This window comes from Camellia sinensis, chromosome 8 (assembly GCF_055761805.1).
Source record: "Camellia sinensis isolate YWXY chromosome 8, ASM5576180v1, whole genome shotgun sequence".
NCBI lineage: Eukaryota > Viridiplantae > Streptophyta > Magnoliopsida > Ericales > Theaceae > Camellia > Camellia sinensis.
The window spans coordinates 136,995,794-137,012,015 of NC_138968.1; positions in this window are offsets into that span (position 1 = coordinate 136,995,794).

Genomic DNA, 16,222 nt, shown 5'->3' on the forward strand with positions numbered 1-16,222 from the left:
TGGTGATTGTGTAACTGAGTTGAGCACCCCAAATAATAAACTCTGCAAATTACGAGATCATGTACGTGGATTGGTAGAAAATTGACTGAACTCTGTGACTATACTGAGCTTGACTCGTAAGCCTATGTTTTTGTGATTGATTTGGAACCCCTGCGTGACAAATCCTGTATATTATGTGTAACCGAAGAACTTTGTTTAATGTATTACTGTGTACCATGTGCTTGCATATAAGACCTATTTGGGAACTGTTATATTGATTATGATACATACCTCCTGATATGAACAACTACATGCATATGCAACTACACCTGAACTTATGTGGACAATGCTATATTGTACATGACTTGAAATACTTTGATATGAACGGTTGTGATAAATGACTCCGATTTGACTTTGAGAACTGATGAACTTAGGACAGTTATGAAACTATCAACCATGTACCTAAGCAAACGAAGTACGCCTTACAGAACCAAATGTACCCTATTTGAGAAAACTTTTATCTGATTCGATTTGATAGAACTTATGTTTGATTTGGCCTGATAGAACCCTCATTGGATATGATTTGACAAGACCTTTGCTTGGATTGATCGATAAGACCCTCTGTCTAATTTGATTTTGTAAAAGGGGATTAAGAATTGCTTGTAAATAAATAGCCAGATTATTCTTGGCAGAAAAACTGATAGACCCAAAACTTGAATCCGTTTAGAGTATTTGACTTATTTGAAAGACCTTATGTAGGCTGTCAGTAAATTGATCTAACCATGAACACCATTGAGAACCAACCTCCAACTATCGAGGACATACGTGTTGAAAATGAACAGAATTATGTAAACCTAGTGATTGGGTGTCTTAAGGAACAATGCTTGTGTATTGTCATATTCTTGCGTATCTGACGCTAAGGAAGCTGATGACAACAGATTGATTTGATTGAAAACAGTACTGAATATTTATCCTCGACAAATCCGAATATGTTTTATATGTCTGCTTCAATGTTATCGGATTTTGGGAAATCAGGTTATGGTGAGTGGTGTTGTGTTTGCTTCGATGACATTCTTTAGACGTCCTTTCGTGTTAGGGGACGTTAAGCCTATGTAGCACCCTTGTTGAAATATCTCTTTTGCCACCGACGGTTTTGTATGGGTGGGTTTGTCTAATCGATCTCGGGTTGGCCACCGACGGTTGTGAACGGGTGTGCTTTGGTTCTGAGACGATTGTTCATTTGTTTTGTCCGGAATGTCATCCTATGGTATTATGTAGATGTTATTGACATCCAAGAAGCTGTAAAAAAACCCTTGATTATTTGTAAATGTGTGAATTCAGTACGCCTTCTAAATAACTGCTTAGTGCCATTATATTCTGTAATTGGGACTCTGGGGGTGTGCAAATTGTGCTTAACATGTGATTGATTCCTTTGATATTGTCTTTGACATCATGGGGGTTTATATACGAATTGCCTTATGCTTTTGACGACTATCTGATAATGTGGAAAGACTCGATGGAACAAGGGATTGAATATTGAACTGAATTGTAAACCGTAAACTGTTGAATGAATTGAGAACACGTGTGTTGTGTTAGAAATTGACTGCTTCGATGTTATTGTACTCTACAATCAGTATTATGGGGATATGCAGACTATGTGCATTGCATGGGTAATTGCTTTGATGCTACCTTTGTTGATTCGGGAATCAGTATCTGGATCCACTTTATGTTACTGAAGACTTTTGATTGACCTTGGATAACTGTGATGAGTCACTGAACTAAATACCGAATTAGATTGTGAATTGTGGGATTATTGGAGAATGAATTGAACTTCTGTGACGAGGAAATCGTTGAATTTGTGTCCAAATGTTTTCGGTGTCAACAAGTCGAAGTTGAACATCAAACATAGACGGGACTACTTCGAACTCTCTCTATTTCGGAATGAAAATAGAAATATGTGACTACGAATTTCATTGTGGGGCTGCCTTGGACACCCAAGGTATAAGTTCCGTTCAGGCTATTGTATATGGGATTACTAAATTTGCTCATTTCCTCCTTATGAAAATTTTCGTATGATGCTTATAGACTAGCAACTGTTTACATCAATAAGATTGCTCATTTGTATGGGATCCTAGTATCTATTGTTTTGGACAGGGATCCTAAAATGTGTTTTAATTCTGATAAGCCTTCAAGAGGCAATGGGGACTGAATCGTGATTTGGCGCTGCTTCCATCCAAAAATCGATGTGTAACTAGAAAGAACTTTTGGGAGAAATGCTCCTAATATATGCAGTAGATTTTTCAGGGAATTTGGAAGATCTATCCATTGTTGGCAGACTTTGCTTACAACCACAACCTACACTCTAGTCTTGGTATGACACCATGCAAGCCTTGTATGGCGGAAAAGGTAAGCCTCTGATTAAGTGAGAGCAGAATGTTGCTTGATTTTGAGATTAAGAGAATAACTATCTAAAGGATAGCACTGGAACCGTTAAATAAGAAGTATTCCTAATTACTTTCGATTGAAGGTAAAATAAGTTTGGAGGTCCAAACTTCCTAAAGAGGGGAAGACTGTGATACCCCTGTTCCGTAGTATGCTAATTGGCCCTTAATTTGAATATGATTATGTGTTTGATATGATTTCGTGTGCCATTATGTGAAAATATGTGGTTTTGAATTTTTATCTGTTTACCGTAGGAATATCTGTTTGATTATCTGCTTTGGAATTTAAATTGAAGGCCTTATCGGCCACAGAACCTGAAATTGATTACGCCATTATGATTTGCATAATTTTTAGAGCCTACAGTAAAATTTGATTGAAAATTGATTCGGATCAAAAGAATAAGATTCAGAACGATCAATTAAGTGCCTAATTATCTAATATTAAAATAATTGACTTAGTGGGGCTATATAAAGGGCCATATGCACTCAATGTCTCTCCTTTGGATTCATTTTGGCTGATTTTGGGCTCTTGAGTGTGAGAGAGCCGAATTGGAGGGAGATAGTGTAGGGAATTGAAGGTTTAGCTCAAGTTTGTGAAGAATTGGAGGATTAAACTCAAGAATTTGCTATAGATTGGAAGAATTAAGCCTCTAGGTGAGTAATTCATGAATTTTGAGCTATCCTCTTGTGAATTCAAGTTTGAATAATGGTCAAGAACATGGATTAGTTTGATTATGAGGAAATTGAGTTGATTTTGTTGTATTGAAAGCCAATATGTGCATGCATGTATGTAATTGCTTGAATTTGCATGTTTGAGTTTAAAATACATGATCCATGAAGAATTTTGGTTGAAGCTCATGTTTGTAATCACCAATTGCACTATGTAAGTTGAAATGGGAGTGATATCCCACATGCATGTACAATTTATGAGAAATGAGTTTGAGATACATGAAATTGTTGTCATGGTAGCAAGTTTGGGGTAAATTGGAACATGCATGTAAATGATTTATGAAATTGAGCTTCATAATGTGTTGAATTTGATGTTAGTACATGTTTATGTGAAGATTGAGCCAAAATCATGCATTTAGAACCTTTGAATACCAAGTTGAAGCTCAAGAATGTGTTCTGGAAAACCCAGAATTTTTTATGTCCGCTCGAGCGGGAGAAGTGCCGCTCGAGAGGTAAATTCGTGCTCCCAGTATTTTTGCAGACTTAGGTGCCCGTTCGAGCGGGGACCCTGTTTTCTGAAATTTGGAAAATGCATTATGTGTTCCGTTTTCCATTTCCTTTCACTTCTAAGTACTCTTAGGCATGCATTGAGCATTGTAATTGAGTTAAAGAGATAAGAATGAAGCCTAAAGAGGAATATGTGAACTTAGAACGGATTGAATTGTTTGTGACCCATTTGTGTTCATGGAATGTGTAGGGTCGAGCTCCAGGGCAAACCAACTAACCGATCACTGTGAGTAATATCTTGACAAAGATATCTGAAGTATGTTATTTGTCCAATTGCTTACTTTCACAAGAGTCTTGTAAGTCTGCTACATTGAATTGGGGACAAATATTTGTTATGTTATGCCATTTGAATGGGCCAGAGGCCAGTTTGATCTGAATAATAGAGTGAATGGGCCAGAGGCCGTTTTGACAAGAATGAATGGATGTGCCAGAGGCTGTTTTGACATGAATGAATGGGCCAGAGGCCGTTTTGACATGAATGAAGGAATGGGCCAGAGGCTGTTGTGACATGAATGAATGGGCCAGAGGCCGTTTCGATATGAATGAATGGGCCAGATGCCATTGTGACATGAATGAATGGGCCAGAGACCGTTTCAACATGAATGAATGGGCCAGAGGCCGTTTTGACAAGAAGGAATGGATGGGCCAGAGGCCGTTTTGACATGAATGAATGGGCCAGAGACCGTTTTGACATGAATGAATGAATGGGCCAGAGGCCGTTTCGACATGAATGAATGAATGGGCCAAAGGCCAGTTTGATACGAATAAATGAATGGGCCAAAGGCCAGTTTGACATTAATGAAAGTCTGAATGGGCCAAAGGCCAGTTTGTCATTTGAATGGTCTAAAGGACAGTTTGACACGAATTGTAGTTTGACAAGAATAACAGTTTGACACAAATAATAGTTTGACACAAATAACAATCTGACACGAATAATAGTTTGACACGAATGACAGTTTGACATGAAAGTACGAATGGGCCAGAGGCCAGTTTGACATGTTAGTATGAATGGGCCAGAGGCCAGTTGACATGAAAGAAAGGATGTGCCGAAGGCCAGTTTGACCTGAATGATACGAATGAATTGGGCCCGAGGCCGTATGATGTGTTTAGAACCGCAGTTACTTAACTTACATATGTCTATGTATGTATGTATTACTTAAAAATATAAATTGGGCCCAAGGCCGTTTGATGTATATTGTTCCAATGTATATTCTTTATTTGATATTATTCACTAGGCTTTTGCTCATGCTCATTCATGTGTTTGTAGGTGAGCCAAGAGAGGTCCAGACCCAGCCTCAGTGAAGTCAGTATGGAACAACTAAGGTTTTGAAGAGTCAGCCCTTGTGTGTAACGCCCTCAAAATCATAACATAAAACCCATCAATAGACATGCATTGATATATAAAAGCTCCACGTTCTTCTATTCATCAGAGTTCCATTACCAAAAAGTATTACATGTTAACGACAAAAGCAAATGCCCTAAAGGCTTACAGCTTTCCAAATTGACACTTGGTTACAACAAAAGAGTGCTAACTCATTTACACATTAAGCCCTTGGCTTGAATATACATGTAATACATCAAAGAAACTAAACAACAAAAGTCTGCCTGCCTCAAGCCTCCCAAGCTACGTCCTTGGAGGTGGCATGCTACCTGTACCTGAAAATGATATTCCCATATAGGGTGAGCCACAGCCCAGTAGAAATACACTAAACCAAATATGAACAATGACTAAAAGATTAGCAATTGATAGATGGCCAACACTGATACTTTCCGTTATCACACTTTACGGTTTCATGACATACAAGTCCATGTTACAATCCATTTTCCAATTCTTTTCAATTCTCAATTTATAACCATGGCTCAGAACTTGGCCAAACAACTTATATGAGACAGTAACTCATATTCAACTTCCTCCCAATTCATATTAGATAAGCGTACTAGCTATATCAACACATCAACAAATAAGCATTCAAGCTATATCATCACTTCTATAGATATGCATAAGAGCACTATCACACTTCCAAAGACAAGCATATGAGCTATGTCAACACATTACTAGATAAGCATATGAGCTCTATCTATGGAGTCCATCCCCTATCTTCTCCCAACAACATCCAGTTTAGAGGTCCATCCCCTATCATCCCCTAAACCGTGGAGTACATCCCCTATCTCCTCCAACACGACACAATGCATATAAACAATAATTATACACATCATCACACAACACATAAATTTAATGTATTCTTCCAACCGTCATACTCAATGACACATTCAAGTGATTAGTTTCAGTTTGCCTAATCATCATGCATTGTCTACAACAATCAAGACTATCCTCCACCGATAACCCAAAGCAGTTATTTCTATACAGAAAATAAATGCAACAATGGATATATAATCAACATTTCAACCAGGTGAGTGATAAATAATCCAACTACACCCTTTAATTCCATACATTTCCAAATCAATTTCTCATTCCTCATAATTAATTATGCGAATTAATTAACCAATGTAATTAAGGCATTTTCCATAATTAACATTACAACCCTTAGGTTCCATTTTCATTAATGTTTTAACATTAATTTCACTTTTCCATGCCAAACATGCATCTAGGTTTTATATAGCTAAAACCCCAACTTTTGTAAATTTACACAAAAGCCCCAAACTTTCACAACATTACCAACCCAACCCCAACATCTCAAAATGCTAAAATTTAAAGACAAAACCCATAGTAAGGAGTAGGTTATCCCTACCTCAAAGAATGACACCCAACCAAGAAGATGATGGAAACGAAAATGCTCCAAACCACGAACGTTTCGGATCAAAAGATGGCCCTCGACGATCAACAACTTTTTTGTAAAGGCCAAAGGTGAGGAAATCACTCCTACTAGATCAATACCTAGAGAGAAGGTAGAGCTTTAGAGTGAGAAGCTCAACAATGGTGTTTTTGGAAAAGTAAGAGAGAGAAGAGAAGTGGAAAAAGTAATTTTAAAAGTCAAAACACGGAGCTTTAACCCAGTCGCCCCGCTCGAGCGGCCAAATCCCCGCTCGAGCGTCACTCACAGACTCCCGCTCAAGCGGCCAAACTCCCGCTCGAGCGGCGGATGCACACTCCCAGCACTTTTGCAGACAGGTCTCCCGCTCGAGTGTCCAACTCTCTGCTCGAGCGGCACTCACACACTCCCGCTCGAGCGTCACAACCGCCGCTCGAGCGTACAACACTACAGAGGAGATACTAGATTGGTGTTTTTCCCGCTCGAGCGCCAAAACCCCCCGCTCGAGCAGACACGCAACAAAAGGATCCCCACTCGAGCGTCAAACTCCCCGCTCGAGCGGACAGGTAAAAATCTGGGCAACTAGTTTTGGTTTCTAAACCTCAACCAACCTGTAACAAAACTTGCCCAACACATCCTATAACTCAGATACAAAGTAAGAAAGGATGTGAATAAGGTATACATAACAACCAACTCCACGGAACCTAAGTCCGGATACAACAATTTAAGAAAAGGGAAACCGGGATCGCTATAACCTCCCCCCCTTAAAGAATTCCGTCCCCGAAATTAAACACAAGTTCAAAAATAGGTTTTCTCCATGACCAACAATATTACGACAAAATATTAAACATTTCGACCCATTACCGGTCAATTCCATCTCTTTTCAAGAGGCATTTCATAACATATATTACAAGTGCATTATTAACATGCAATTTTCTTCCATTTCCAACCATTCCCAACATACATGGTTCACAATTCATATCATAATCAATATACATGATACAACTCCAATTCTACAATATGGCCAACATATGCAATATCATAATCAACTCCCACATCAAGGTAAGTTCTACAACATACTTCCATTAAACCAAAACATTACCAATGTTTTACAAATTAAGACATATATAAAGCTCTTAAGTCTAACAACATTACAAAATCTAAATACAAGATTACTCATTAATAAACAAGTCCGGACATTTCTCGTGGACCTCCAGCTCACGTTCCCAAGTGGCTTCCTCCACTCCGCGATGTTTCCACAAAACCTTTACCAAAGGGATGGTCTTGCCACGCAGGACCTGATCCCGCCTATCCAAGACCCGAACCGGTCTCTCCTCATACGAGGCATCCTCATCTACCTCCAAGTCGGTCCAATCTAACACATGCGATGGATCCGGCTCATACTTCCGAAGCATACTCACATGAAACACGTCATGAACTCCGGACAACTGTGGCGGCAACGCTAAACGATAAGCAACCTCGCCAATCCTCTCAAGGATCTCAAAAGGCCCAATAAATCGAGAGGATAACTTCCCACTCTTCCCAAACCTCATCAACCCCCGCCTAGGTGATATCTTCAGAAAGACATGATCACCTATCTCAAACGCCAAAGGCCTCCTTCTATGGTCAGCATAAGATTTCTGACGACTCTGGGCTGTAACAAGCCTCCTACGGATAAGTTCAACTTTCTCCGTCGTCTCCCTAGCCAGTTCCGGACCCAACAAAGGTGCATCACACACCTCGGCCCAACAAACCGGAGACCTACAAGGCCGGCCATACAAGGCCTCAAACGGTGCCATACCGATACTAGACTGAAAGTTGTTGTTGTAGGCAAACTCCACCAATGGTAAGTGCCTCTCCCATGTCCCACTAAAGTCAAGGACACAACCCCGAAGCATATCCTCAAGGATCTAAATAGTACGCTCGGACTGCCCGTCAGTCTGAGGATGATAAGCCGTACTGAAGGTCAACTTAGTGCCCAAGGCACTCTGCAAACTCTGCCACAACCTAGCAGTAAAACGAGGATCTCTATCTGAGACGATCGTCACTGGGACCCCGTGCAACCTCACTATGTCCCGAATATACAAGTCGGCAAGATGGTCTACCGAATCTCTCACGCGCATAGGAATGAAGTGCGCCAACTTAGTCAACCGGTCTACAACCACCCAAATGGCATCACTACCCCGCTGAGTCCTCGGAAGACCTACAACGAAGTCCATAGTGACATGCTCCCACTTCCACTCGGCAATAAGCAAGGGTTACAACAAACCCGCTGGCCTCTGATGCTCGGCCTTCACTTGCTGGCAAGTAAGGCACTTAAACACGAAAGCTGCCACATCTCTCTTCATACCCCGCCACCAAAACTGGCGACTTAAATCCCGATACATCTTAGTGCCTCCCGGATGCACTGCAAGACGTAAATGATGGAACTCTCAGAGTACTTTCTCTCGGCAAGACTCCGGCACAAACAAACGGTCACGGTATCTCACACTCTGGTCGGGATACACCGTCAAACTCTTCTCGACATTCCCACTGGAGATCTTCTCTCGGAAGGACTCTACCCCAAGGTCACCTCTTTGTGCCTCTAACATTCGGGTCACAAGTGTAGGCTGCGCAACAACAGAAAACAAGGCCGCAGCCTCAGCTGATTCACCCAGAAGCAAGTCAAACTCGCCAAGCGCCCCCAACATCTCCCATTCCCGGATGGCGATACAAGCTACATCACTAATGGATTTCCTACTAAGGGCATCGGCCACAACATTGGCCTTTCCCGGGTGATAATGCAACTCAAAGTCGTAATCCTCAATAAATTCTATCCATCTCCTCTGCCTCAAGTTCAAGTCTTTCTATGTAAACAGATATTTCAGACTCTTATGATCCTAGAACACCTCGAATCTCTCACCATAAAGGTAGTGCCTCCAGATTTTCAAGGGAAAGATCACAGTCGCTAACTCTAGGTCATGTGTAGGGTAATTCTTCTCGTGTGTTTTCAACTGACGTGAGCCATAAGCTACCACTTTCCCTTCTTGCATCAACACACAACCCAAACCCTCTCGTGAGGCATCACAATAGACTGCATAACCCAGCCCTCTCTCCGGAATAATCAATACCGGAGCGGTGGTCAATCTAACTTTCAGCTCTTGGAATGACTTTTCACAAGTCTCACTCCACACAAATTTGACTCCCTTCCGAGTCAGTCTAGTCAATGGCGAAGCTAACCTGGAGAAATCCTTCACAAACCGGCGGTAATACCCAGCTAATCCCAGAAAACTGCGGATCTCAAACACACTCTTAGGCTGTGCCCAATCCTGCACTGCCTCAGTCTTGGATGTATCAACAGACACCCCTTCCTTGGAGACCACATAGCCTAAGAACTTGACTTCTCCTAGCCAGAACTCACACTTCCCAAACTTGGTGTGCAGCCTATGGGCTCTAAGTAACTCAAGCACCACTCTCAAGTGTGCCTCGTGCTCCTCCTCTGAAGGTGAATAAACCAGGATGTCGTCCACGAAAACGACTACAAAACGATCCAAGAATTCCCGGAAGATCCGGTTCATCAAGTCCATAAAGACTGCCGGTGCGTTGGTAAGCCCAAATGGCATCACTAGAAACTCATAATGGCCATACCGTGTACGGAATGCCGTCTTCGGAATATCCTCCTCCCTGACCCTCAACTGATGGTAGCCCGATCTCAAGTCTATCTTAGAGAAACAGCGGGAACCCTTCAACTGGTCAAACAAATCATCTATGCGGGGCATAGGGTACTTATTCTTGATCGTAACCCGATTCAACTTTCGGTAGTCAATACATAATCTCAAGGCACCATCTTTCTTTTTAGCAAAGAGGGCCGGTGCTCCCCACGGTGAAACACTAGGGCGAACAAAGCCCTTATCTAGCAATTCCTGGAGCTAAACTTTCAACTCAACCAACTCTGCTGGAGCAAAACGGTAAGGTGCCATAGAAATCGGCGCCGTGCCGGGCACTAGATCAATAGAGAACTCTATCTCTCTGTGAGGTGGCAAACTAACAAGGTCCTCGGGAAAGACATCCGAATACTCACAAACCACTCTCGGCAACACAATCTGGGTCTCACCACACTCACCACTCTCAAAGCTAGCAAGTAGACCACTAAGCTCACTCCGCCCTCGCGAATCATACCCCGGTGGCAAAACATTACCAACCCGGTCTCCCAAGAAGTGGAACCACTCCCCGCTCAAGGTACATAACGTGACCCTCTGGCGGTAGCAATCGATAACAGCCCGGTATGACGATAGCCAGTCCATACCCAAAATAACATCAAAACCCTTCATGGGCATAACCACAAAAGGGAACGCAAGTCTATAGTCGGCGACCTCTATATCGCAACCTCTACAACCCTGTTTCAAGATTAGTTCACCCCCAAGAGGCGACACTACACATATAGGAGATGCTAACTGTGCTAACTCCAACTCCAAAACAGATGCAAATGCAGCAGATACAAAAGAATGAGATGCACCCGTATCAATCAACACATTAGCAACCGAGTTGCAAAGCAAAAAGGTACCTCTCACTACTGATGGAGCCGGTACAAGATCCTGCGCGGCAACAGCATACACACGCCTCGTAGGCCCCTGATCTACTTGCTCACCCCTCGGGGCATATGACTGCTGCACTGACTGGGACGACGTTGGCCCTCGAGGCCTGCACAAACTGAGCTGGCTGAAACCCCTGCGTCTGTCTAGAACCAGACGCTCCTGAAGTGGCACTCAACTGTGGGCAAAACCTCTTCAGGTGCCCAGGCTGCCCACACTGATAGCAAGATAAGGGCTGCCCCCTGCCCAAACTCTGACTCTGGCGTCTAGCTGAAGAAGAAGTAGCTCTTTGACCTCCGCCCTTCTGCGGGCAAACTGAAGACTTGTGACCCAGCTGGCCACAAGTGTAGCAAGTCAAACCTCCCTGATTACCTCTCCCCGAGCCTGCACTCGGCACCGGAAAGGTCGATCTAGCAACTCCACCCTGAGACTGCTGAGGATTGTAACCCCTCCGTCTCCTGCCATCTCCCTGACCATCCTGGCCCCTCTTGGAGCCTGCATGCTTCTCCTCCTCCTCCTCCTCCTCCTGCATCATAAGCTCCATATGAGCTGCAGCATCCACCAAATGTCTATACTCTCAGATGTAAGACCCACCAACCCTCAACTTGAGGCCCCGCCTCAACTTCTGCTCAAACTCATAGCAACGGCGTTCTTCGGACGCCACCAACTCAGGTGCAAACCTGGACAAGCTAGTAAAAGTGGCCTCAAACTCTGCCACAGACATACCCTGCTGCTTAAGCCGGCTAAACTGATCCCTCAGTTTCTCCCTAGCAACTGCAGATAAGAACCTCTCCTGGAAAGCATTTACAAACGCCTCCCATGTACCACCAACACGAGCTTTCTCGTACTTCCACCATTGACCCGCATCTCCCTTCAGCTGGAAGGATGCCAAGGTCACTTTCAATGCTCCGTCCTCGATGCCTCTCGAACGTCTTACTCATTTGTTCCAACCACTCGTCAGCCTTCAGTGGTTCCTTCGGATCTCCAACAAACTCGTCCGAATTAGACCGGAAGAACTCCCTCTTCAAGAAAGAAGGCCCTGCCTCAGCTGCCTGATTCCCTGCTCTAAGAGTACCCAAAACCTCCTGCTATCTCTCGGGCCAAGGCACTCATGGCCTGCTGACCCGCTGGCTCGGCCACATTGGCCTGGCCAACTCCCTCCTGCACTGCCGGAATATCCTCCGGTAAAGGTACTTCCTGCCTCACAGGCCTACTATGCCTAGCACCTCTTCCTCGTCCTGACATCCTAATAAAGGTAATACAGAACGTTAGCACATTCACAAATGTGCCAAAACTAAACACTCACGTCCTAATGCATGGACAACTGTAATTCACTCCACGTAAGCACATAAACACATAAGCACTTACGAATTTCATTTCCAGATAATGATAGTCCCGAGGCGTTACTAGAGTTCCGGTTAGAAACGGCATTGATCAAGTGCCTTTCCAACAAGACTCCCAGAAACCCAAGGATCCAATCAACATCCTAGAAATTAAATCCCATACCCATATAAACACATAAGCATGTTATCAATTTAAACACATAGCATATGACACTACACCTAAGTCTCTATCAAGCGAGACAACCCATTGTGATACTAATCACTTCCCACGTACCCAAAGTATTCGAACCCGGTACGCTCTGATACCAAGTTGTAACGCCCTCAAAATCATAACATAAAACCCATCAATAGACATGCATTGATAAATAAAAGCTCCACGTTCTTCTATTCATCAAGTTCCATTACCAAAAAGTATTACATGTTAATGACAAAAGCAAATGCCCTAAAGGCTTACAGCTTTCCAAGTTAACACTTGGTTACAACAAAAGAGTGCTAACTCATTTACACATTAAGCCCTTGGCTTGAATATATATGTAATACAACAAAGAAACTAAACAACAAAAGTCAACCCGCCTCAAGCCTCCCAAGCTACGTCCTTGGAGGTGGCATGCTACCTGTACCTGAAAATGATATTCCCATATAGGGTGAGCCACAGCCCAGTAGAAATACACTAAACCAAATATGAACAATGACTAAAAGATTAGCAATTGATAGATGGCCAACACTGATACTTTCCCTTATCACACTTTACGGTTTCATGACATACAAGTCCATGTTACAATCCATTTTCCAATTCTTTTCAATTCTCAATTTATAACCATGGCTTAGAACCTGGCCAAACAACTTATATGAGACAGTAACTTATATTCAACTTCCTCTCAATTCATATTAGATAAGCATACTAGCTATATCAACACATCAACAAATAAGCATTCAAGCTATATCATCACTTCCATAGATATGCATAAGAGCACTATCACACTTCCAAAGACAAGCATATGAGCTATGTCAACACATTACTAGATAAGCATATGAGCTCTATCTATGGAGTCCATCCCCTATCTTCTCCCAACAACATCCGGTTTTGAGGTCCATCCCCTATCATCCCCTAGACCGTGGAGTACATCCCCTATCTCCTCCAACACGACACAATGTATATAAACAATAATTATACACATCATCACACAACACATAAATTTAATGTATTCTTCCAACCGTCATACTCAATGACACATTCCAGTGATTAGTTTCAGTTTGCCTAATCATCATGCATTGTCTACAACAATCAAGACTATCCTCCACCAATAGCCCAAAGCAGTTATTTCTATACAGAAAATAAATGCAACAATGGATATATAATCAACATTTCAACCAGGTGAGTGATAAATAATCCAACTACACCCTTTAATTCCATACATTTCCAAATCAATTTCTCATTCCTCACAATTAATTATGCGAATTAATTAACCAATGTAATTAAGGCATTTTCCATAATTAACATTACAACCCTTAGGTTCCATTTTCATTAATGTTTTAACATTAATTTCACTTTTCCATGCCAAACATGCATCTAGGTTTTATATAGCTAAAACCCCAACTTTTGTAAATTTACACAAAAGCCCCAAACTTTCACAACATTACCAACCCAACCCCAACATCTCAAAATGCTAAAATTTAAAGACAAAACCCATAGTGAGGAGTAGGTTATCCCTACCTCAAAGAATGACACCCAACCAAGAAGATGATGGAAACGAAAATGCTCCAAACCACGAACTTTTCAGATCAAAAGATGGCCCTCGACGATCAACAACTTTTTTGTAAAGGCCAAAGGTGAGGAAATCACTCCTACTAGATCAATACCTAGAGAGAAGGTAGAGCTCTAGAGTGAGAAGCTCAACAATGGTGTTTTTGGAAAAGTAAGAGAGAGAAGAGAAGTGGAAAAAGTGATTTTAAAAGTCAAAACACGGAGCTTTAACCCAGTCGCCCCACTCGAGTGGCCAAATCCCCGCTCGAGCGTCACTCACAGACTCCCGCTCAAGCGGCCAAACTCCCGCTCGAGCGGCGGATGCACACTCCCAGCACTTTTGCAGACAGGTCTCCTGCTCGAGCGTCCAACTCTCTGCTCGAGCGGCACTCACACACTCCCGCTCGAGCGTCACAACCGCCGCTCGAGCGTACAACACTACAGAGGAGATACTGGATTGGTGTTTTTCCCGCTTGAGCGCCAAAACCCCCCGCTCGAGCGGACACGCAACAAAAGGATCCGCGCTCGAGCGTCAAACTCCCCGCTCGAGCGGACAGGTAAAAATCTGGGCAACTAGTTTTGGTTTCTAAACCTCAACCAACCTGTAACAAAACCTGCCCAACACATCCTATAACTCAGATACAAAGTAAGAAAGGATGTGAATAAGGTATACATAACAACCAACTCCACGGAACCTAAGTCCGGATACAACAATTTAAGAAAAGGGAAACCGGGATCGCTATATTGCGTCTCACGCACGAGACACATCTTCGTCCTTTTGCCATTCTATGTTATTTTGTCATGTTGGCGAGGACTTTGGTTTACGTCTTTATATAGCCTTGTTTGTCTGACTTAGATTTGAATGATCTTGTCTGTGCAGAATTTTATGTTACTGCATTTTCTGACGTGAGTTATTAAGATGAGTGGGTATGGAATGTTATGATGTGCATATAAGCACGGCTCTATGGACAAAGTTTCAAATTGCTTCTGTTTGGCCCCTTTACTCTGATAAGTTTTGTCTTATTTGGTTTGAGGCCGTAGGTAATCTCGTGATTACTGGCTGGTTATGGCCTTAACCAATAGGGGCGGTTTCGGATCGTGACAACATGTATAGACAGGGGATAAGCAACCACTAGCTCACTGTAACGCCCCAATTTCCATACCCAAATGACAACACAATCATCATGGCCCTTTTAAAGGAAAGCCAATTATGCATTCCCACACTTGCATTTCATAATGTAAATAGTTCCTCATGCTATAATACATCAACTCTGACAACAAGTAAATAAACAAATACAATACCCCCAAGGGTTTATAAGTTTCCGAGGCTTAAGCCCGATTACACAGAACGGTTATTCAAACCCACACATACAAAGCCCTTGGCTTGCAAATAAAATCACAGCAGATGAGAACCTTGTGCTCTCAACACACACATTTCCACTCAGTTAGGCGGATTCACCATGTCTTTTCCTGCACAAAAATCCCGTAGGGTGAGCATAAAGCCCAGTAGGAAAATCCTTCACAAAGTATATACATTTTATAAAAATCTCAAGAGATGAATGCATATACCATGCTATACCTTTTTGTAAATAATTCACATCATCATCTTTTGAAAACCATCATGCTCAATGATGCCATGCAATTTTTCATTGTTCAAAACTTAACAATTTAATTCAAGGAGCGGTAAATACAACTTTGGTAGTCCCTAGGTCTGTGTTTGCAATTAGACTATATAAGTACTACCAATTTGTCATTTTTACTAGCATCAACTGGAGGGCTCGACACCCATAATTTGTCATTTTTACAAGTATTAACTGAAAGGCTCGACACCTATCATCTACACTCCCTTTCAAGACTTACCACTATATTTACCCCAAAACCACTTCATGAAAACTTGTTTTTCAACATTCTTTCCTCAATGCAAGTTTTCGAATCAACTTTCAAAATTTAATGTAATCAAATGAATTAATATGCCAATGTAACAATAATCAATACAATGCAACAATTCTTCCATTTCCAATTCTTTCACACAATACTACCATTGTGATCAAAATTCTCATTTCTCCTTTCCATGCAATTTCACAAGATGAATAAATATACATTTATTTCAATTCATCCGAGGAATAACACATCTTCC